Source organism: Aplidium turbinatum, chromosome 3, assembly GCF_918807975.1.
Source record: "Aplidium turbinatum chromosome 3, kaAplTurb1.1, whole genome shotgun sequence".
NCBI classification, from domain to species: Eukaryota; Metazoa; Chordata; class Ascidiacea; order Aplousobranchia; family Polyclinidae; genus Aplidium; species Aplidium turbinatum.
In genome coordinates, this window is record NC_137474.1 from 7,742,368 (window position 1) to 7,749,310 (window position 6,943).

The window sequence follows — 6,943 nt, forward strand, 5'->3', positions numbered from 1 at the left end:
TTAAAGATGTTTCATGTGAATGCTTGTTGAAAATCTTCCGTCACGCTAAGGTGCAGTGCTAAAAAAATACCGACACTTTCCGGCTGATTGCAAACAACTTTTTAAAGTCTTGCCGATTTGACAGTTTTTGTTCATGCGACCAAGCAATCAAGCTTTGTTCTAATGAACACAAGTACGCAAGATATAGGCTACAACATTCCACTAATGCAGAAAAATAAGCTAAACTCCAGTTTATTTGCTTATCGGATTGGATCGGGTAGAAAATCCTGTTTCTCGTGCAAACACGTCTTGATAAGGTCGGGCGTTACGTATGACGAGTAGTTATGTTTGAAGTGACCTTTCAGGACTTCGAACGATTGTGTTGTTTTTATGGTGCTTTAAAAAACATTTCGTCGCTCAAATATTACCTATATTTTTAATCTTTTAAGTAAAAGCGTTGCTCTATGGAAATCAAAATGTCAAGATTCGTAACTGCTTTTCAAAATAATTTGCAAATTATTCACCGGAGGGCAAAGTAGCTGTGCTGGATTTTCCAAAACGTAAAAATTCTTGGGTGCCGGTACATTGATATACTTGCTTACACCAGTGAATCACTTTTTGGGTTGCAGTTTTACAAAATGAAATAATTCATTTTTGCAAAGAAAATGTTTGAAAAGACATCAGCTATAGCCTACCTATGTAGCCTACTAATAAAATGACCATAAGGAGCGTTGTGACTTTTAAGCTTATACAAATTAAGAAAGTATTAAAAAACTTGTTTAATGTTTAACACAAAAACGTAATTTCAAAAACCAACCATATAATAACAGTTAATATTAAACATAATATGTTGGCTAGTCAAAGATCACTATGCGTTTATCACTTATGCTGTGTATGAGGAGTAGGCCTATGCTTGAAAATTTGATCGTGTTTTAATATTTCGGAAAGAAAATGATTTCAAAACAAATCGCCTATTAAAATTTTTCACTTGGAAACATGCGACATATATTTTAAATGAGTAGGTTATAGCAGAGGTTCTCAACCTTTTGAGATTCAAAGACCACTTTAAAAAATTGTGTCTCAGTCACGGATCACTTACTTCCCTCCCCTTCCTCCTCCTTTTGTAACGAACAAATGTTACTTGTTGCTTGCTAAGTTATAAACAGTGGTTGGTTTTAGAAAGATTGCTACACTTAGTGTGAGCCTTGATCTTGCACATTTGAGCACAGTAGGCTATGTCCAAACGAGGTGTAATACTTGAAAGACTCAATCGGAGTTCATCTTCGACTTCAAGTCAAGAACAATAGCCTACTTTGTTTTTATTGTAACCAATGCAGAATATCCACATTCACAAAGATAAGATGTCGCAAAAGGTAAAATTATTTTCAAAGCTTTCTGAGACAGTTGTGGATACTCATGTGAAGCTTGTATCTAAAATTTTAATAAGCTTACTCTCTGATGGATGCAACATATTCAAAGTAGTGTCACTGGTCGGTTCAGTTGCCCTGCAATAATCTGGTCTTCCAAAGATTTTTTTTTCGTAAAAGCAGACACTTTATCACTGAGGGTACCGTAATTAAATTTATCTGCTTTCCTTGCAGCAATGAATTAAGCTTATTCAGTTGTTCAAAAATGTCAGCCAAGTAAGCCAGAACAGCAACGCAAACGCTATCGTTGAAATGAGCAACAAGCTTGGATTTTTTTTTCCAAGAAACACTCTCGCAACATCACTTAACTCAAGCAGTCTGTTAAACACTTTCCCCCTTGATAACCAGCGAACTTGAGTATGCACCAGTAGCTATTCAAGATCAAGATCTTTATTCAAACATAATGAAGCAAAGAGATCACAATTTAGTAGATGAGCCTTGATAAAATTAACAACTTTTATGCAAAGGGTTAAAAAACAACGATTTCAGACTTTGCTCGCGGACCACCAGGCAAATGCCCGAGGACCACTAGTGGTTCGCGGACCACAGGTTGAGAACCGTTGGCCTATAGCACCCTGACAGGTAGCCAGAGATGTACGTATACACCGCAAATTCTACGTCGTAGACTTGCGGCGTAGCCTACACTTTTTGTTTGCGCTAACGCTTAGGGCCACATTTTTTTGGATAGTTGTCGCTTGAGGCTACGCCGTAAAGTTCTCGCGGTTTTTTAGCGCATAGCGTCAACGCATACTTTTTAAAGTTTTTTTTTCGCTACAACACGCCAATACCTTCCAGCGCTGCAGTTGAAAGAATGTTTTCAATAGGCAAAGACATATTGAAACCAAAACGCAGCAAAATGTTAGATGAGCACTTTCAGATGCTTGTGTTTCTTCGTGGAAATTCAAAATAAAACTTGTTTGTTTCGAGTGGTTTATACCGTGTGAATGTTTGGCACCTAGTAAACAAAATGAGTTTACGCTAGTGTATGTGCTAACGCTGACGCCGCCAACTTTTTTTACAAGTTACATTGACGCATACGGCGTACGGTTTTTCGAACGTTTGCGTTTACGCTGACGGAGTCAAAATTTTTTGTAAGTTATGCGCGTACATCACTGCAGGTAGCTAGAAACCATATTGATCAAGATATTAAAATTTCAGTCAGCTAATGTAGCCTACCGAAGTTCAAAATGACTTTGTTTCAAAATTTTCCCAATAGGCTAAATAATTACTTTTATTGTTTGATCAAGCAACTATAGGGGAGACCCGGGAGAGTTGAGCCACAAGGAGGGTTGATCCACCTCCAAAAAATGCAATTTATAGTATTGAATATAATATTTGGGTTCCTCTGCGTGACATATGCAACATTACTGCCATTTTGACTCAATCAATTTTGTAGTCATATTTAGTAGCCTATAGCTTGTTGAAGTAGTACAATGTGAAAATCAAATCTAAAGGTGGATTGCTGAGTTAGCCTACAAGTCTTTCATCTTATAGCCACAAAGTAGTAGCAGATAGTTTCTTTGTAAGATGTGTAATACTGTACCGGTATATTATCAATGTGAAGGCTTTTTATCATGATAAGTATTATCAACTTTGCAGCGCTGTTTTAATAAAACACTCAAGTTTTACCGAACAAGGTGACATAAGGAGAGTTGAGCCATTGGTGTCTAGGAGAGTTGAGCCATTGCCTACCTAAACTATGTAAAAGCCATGGCCTCAATAGGCCTACTATTGGTTTACTTATTATCAAAATCAGTTTTTTGGTATTAGATTTATTTTATTAAAAGCTTGCAATTGACCAGAATAACGTGAATGATAAAAGTCTTGCTCACAGCAGGGGGCCAGAGAGCAATTGTGAACTCAAAATTTCCCTTTTGAAACGTGTGTGACGTCATGATAATTGGATATTAATGATATAGGCGGGTCAATATAAGGTTTGACCCCAAAAAAATTTATACAAAAGGTTTTTTTGTTCCAAGTGTATGATTAGGTTGTACTATACCCCAGAAAAAAAGTCTACAAAAATCTGACCCCGGGAAAGTGGTCAATTTACATAATTTGGAAATGGTGACCCCCAAATTTTTCAATGTACACAAATTTTTTTTTAGTTCAATTAACACACTATAAATGTATTAAACACATATAAACATGGTATCTATGCACCAAATGAACATACCAGAAACCGTCTGTGATGTCATTATGATCTCATGGAAGACATAGGCGTCAATTTTTTAACATTTAAGAAAAAATCTGAGGGGGCAAGATGATAAAAAGTGTGAAATATGTACCCAAATTTGAACAGTTCCATAAAATTACAGTGTCAAAGCTACAAAAAAGAACAGAAAAGCAGGGTGGCTGCCCCCCCAAACAATTTCTACTGGGGGGGCGCGCCCCCCTGCCTCCCGGGAATCGACGCCTATGATGGAAGAGTATATGCACTAAACGTCAGAGAATGTCAGAGATGAAGTACCATTTTTCAAGTTATGATTGTTACATACTAGTAGTCGTCACAATTATCATCGGTACTGTCTGTGTCGTCTTGATCCAATGGAAGGACATTGTTTGGGTTTTCACAGGACACAAGTTGGCATTGTCCACAAGTAGAAGTACACGGAAATCCGTACCTCCTACATGTACATCGCCGTGTTGTGCAAGCGATCGTGCAATTACAATGCACAATCTTTAACAGATTGTCCGGTGCAGGGTTTTTCAGAGTCATTACTGGTGCGAATTGTTTGTCCTCAATCTTCCAACCCCAGCCAGTAGGGTCCAAATTGCTTTCTATAGTCGTATCCATATCATTATTTGATAGTAAGCACGCAGGAAATGGAATATTGTAGAAGATGCAGTTGGTGGGAGTCGGGCTGGCGCAACGAAGGATGACACTGAAACTACTTTCTTTTTCAACACAGAATGTCGCAAAGATGCCAGCGAATCGCTTTGCTTTCCAGCATACAGTAGAACCATTAACTGTTTGCCATACTCTTCAATTGCATCCACCCTCTGGCCAGGTTTTGTAAGTGCAAGTGCCAAGGATTCTAGCTTATTGTCGCCTTTGGTGGCTTTCTGAAAGAGTGTTCTCTTTCCTATTCCGAAGATTCGTGAGGTGGTATCGCATCCTGTAAACGCATGGATGAAGAGTAACTGAGAACATAGCTGTTGTCCGAGACATTCCTTTAGGGTAATAATATTGTACACCCTCTGATCTTTTGACCTTTTGTCCGAATGAAAATACATTGTCTTCTTCCGACTGTCCATATGATAGAGGAGAAGGATCAAGAGATCTGTGTCTTCTCCAACCAGGGTTGTAGTGTGGTATTCAGAAGCTGCAATAGCTGCCTGAACAATATCATAGTCGGCATCTCCTTCAGCGTTTATAACTGTGGGACCTTTCTCTTGCAGTTTGTTGCTTATCATATTGATCAGCCCTTGCTTATTGCAGCCCTGTGACAGGAATTCATCCTTGTTTCCAGTGAAGACTGTTGCTGGAGTGAAGCTCACTTTAGGATGATTTTTCTGCTGACGGCGTTGGTGGATGCAGTCCTTCACTGATGGTTGATCACGATAACCGTCAAAAACCACTGTCGCCATCTCGTAATTGCGTAGGGTAAAGTCGACATAGCCATCCGCAATGGCACCGTATGTGCTTCCCTTCGTCCATTGTACGCGATGCATGAGAAAACCACCATCAAGGACATACTTCTCGGTCTGTGGTACTTCGTTGGTAACAGCCTCATCAGATAGGCTGCTTGCGTACTCATCGATTGCTTTAGCAAGCTGTGTTTTCTCTGGCTTCCTCATAATGTTGCTTGTCTCAAACAGGGCAGGTGGGAATGGGCTCAGTTCGTATTCTAAAACCTCCTTTAGAGAAAAGTCACCTGCATTCGATATGACCAAAAGTCTCTGAAAAAGTAGGGCGGGATCGATGGATCTATCTTGGGAAACTTTGATGCAACATGAATCACGTAAAGTTTTCACTTTGTCCTTCCGTTTACTTGCATATGTAAAAACTGGCTGACCCTCCATTTTTTCTAAGATTTTCCTTCCGACTGCTCGATAGTCATCAACATTTACGCCATTTTTCGCAATCACTCCAGTGATGATGTTCCTCAGCGTTGGATACGCACAAAATAGACTGAATGATTGGAGTTTTTCTTTGATTTTTGCGAGGTCGGCCTGATCTCTCTTCATCCTTGCCCCACTCATTTCCTTATGCTGTGCACTCGTTGTAAATGCATGCTTGTTGAAGTCCTCTATCGCATGATTGTAGGCTACTTTGAACAAGCTGGTGAGGATAACACCCACAAGGCTCGCTGCTCCTCGCTCATTCCACCACCCCTTGTCAAGCCACCGGTTGTCTTTAGCGATCTCATCAATGTCTGTTCAATTGCATGGTCCGAACCAAGGCCAGCCCAGACTTTGTCGGTTCGCCTGATGACATGTAATCCATCCTGAAATTTCTTGAAGACAGCAGGGTCCTTCATTTTGATGTTTTGCAAGTACAAGTATGCTGATTTTAAGTAGTTGTGGTGCCCTGCAGCAGCAAATATTTGTAAGCACTCGGCAACAGCACTAAGATGTCTATCCCAGGAACCAATTCGATCTGCCATCAGCAGCATTCGTGTACATTTGACCATGTTCATGTAAGAAATCCAAAGCTTACTTGTCCTGGATTTACCAGACAAGCCAAGTTTCTTCTTGTCAAGTGCTTGCTGCTGCTGAAGTTTAGCATTTGTCTCCAAAGTAGCTACTGTTTCCAATGTGGTCTTTCCTTCTATCAACAAGGTGTACATGTCCTCACACGACTTCACTGAACCAGCTAACTCGGGATCACTATCCATCATTTCAGAGACCAGCATCCCATTCAAGCATTTTTCTATCAAGAGGTGGTCTCGCAAAGCTCTCTGCACAGCTTTGCTACCCATCATATGCTTTACTGCATTGTCCCCATAAAGAGTTTTGAGAATGTCCATCAGACCTGACCCTTGTGGACAATGCCAACTTGTGTCCTGTGAAAACCCAAACAATGTCCTTCTATTGGATCAAGACGACACAGACAGTACCGATGATAATTGTGACGACTACTAGTATGTAACAATCATAACTTGAAAAATGGTACTTCATCTCTGACATTCTCTGACGTTTAGTGCATATAATACTCTTCCATCATAGGCGTCGATTCCCAGGAGGCAGGGGGGCGCGCCCCCCCAGTAGAAATTGTTTGGGGGGTAGCCACCCTGCTTTTCTGTTCTTTTTTGTAGCTTTGACACTGTAATTTTATGGAACTGTTCAAATTTGGGTACATATTTCACACTTTTTATCATCTTGCCCCCTCAGATTTTTTCTTAAATGTTAAAAAATCGACGCCTATGTCTTCCATGACATCACAGACGGTTTCTGGTATGTTCATTTGGTGCATAGATACCATGTTTATAGGTGTTTAATACATTTATAGTGTGTTAATTGAACTAAAAAAAAAATGTGTGTACATTGAAAAATTTGGGGGGTCACCATTTCCAAATTATGTAAATTGACCA